General features: G+C 55.4%; 1 non-coding gene across 1 annotated transcript; it reads right to left on the bottom strand.

Annotated features, from left to right (window-relative positions):
* Positions 1-619: 619 nt before the first annotated feature.
* LOC121860312 lies at positions 620-783 on the bottom strand. Its single transcript, XR_006087855.1, has one exon. It is a non-coding gene; the product is annotated as a 5.8S ribosomal RNA (ribosomal RNA).
* Positions 784-1,069: the final 286 nt, after the last annotated feature.

Raw genomic sequence — 1,069 nt, 5'->3', positions numbered from 1 at the left:
ACTCCCCCTGCCTCCCTCCCAGTCATGAGATAGACGTGGACTCGTGGCGAACTCTCAAAGAGAACGCCCACACCGCGTCTGACCGTGGGAGAGGGTGGAGGAGCGCGTGAGGAAGAGCACGGCGTCACCCAAGCATTCTCATCTCTCTGCCTGCACCACTACATGGTAGACTGCGGGCCCAGGCGCACTCATCAATTTAGGTTCCACTGCAATGCATGCCAAGCACTCTTTTCGAGGTGATAGACGAAATTCCGGCGGGGCTTACTTAAAAGATATCCGACCCGGTTTCGTTTCCTCTTCGTGGGATGGAGTGCCTCTTAGAACATGTGCAGCATCAGCCATGAGCGGCCGACGGCCATTCGTGTCTCTGTGGACAGCAGGCAAAAGAGCGCCGCCTCCAGTTATTTGCGAGGGCGACAACTGTCGCTTTGTTGTGGTTGAATGTGGGTGCGCCAAGTCCATGGACTTGCTAGTGATAGGCTTGCTTGTTTTTAAGGGCACGCCTCGCGCAAGGCGCGGGCGATTAAACCCCAAGGCGGAAGCTCGGTTCGGGTTACCCTCGTGTCGGGGAGACAGTCAGCAGGCACCGAACTCGCAGCAACCGATGGATGTATATTTCCGACCCTCGTAGAGGAGTGGCGGCGACAAGCTCATATGGCTGCCGCCGCCGCAATATGCGTTCAACTTGTCGATGTATCTGGTATTCTTGCGATTCACATACCGACACGCAGTTTGCTGCGGTCTTCATCGACCCACGAGCCGAGTGATCCCCCGTTAAGAGTTGTGTATTTGCCATTTGGTCTTTTTGCGACTAACCATCACAGGTCGAGTCTCAATGAAAGGGTTTGACAGACATAGCCCAAGTTTGTGGTTTGGGTTTGGCCGGACGGCTTGTTGTTGTTTTTTGACACTTGAATTTCACTCTTTTTGGGTCAAGAGGCTTATTCGCCGGTAGTAAGGAACGGACGGGCAGCCGTCCAAAGCCCCGTCCGTCCTCCTCCTCCGGTCTTCGCGCTCTCGCCCGAGTGTGGTCCACCTACAGCGTGGTGGTACCTATTTTTGGTGCGGG

Source organism: Homarus americanus, unplaced genomic scaffold (genome assembly GCF_018991925.1).
Source record: "Homarus americanus isolate GMGI-L3 unplaced genomic scaffold, GMGI_Hamer_2.0 scaffold17758, whole genome shotgun sequence".
Taxonomy (NCBI): domain Eukaryota; kingdom Metazoa; phylum Arthropoda; class Malacostraca; order Decapoda; family Nephropidae; genus Homarus; species Homarus americanus.
Note: the sequence above shows the minus strand (reverse complement) of the source record. Positions and strands in the feature narration are given on the sequence as shown.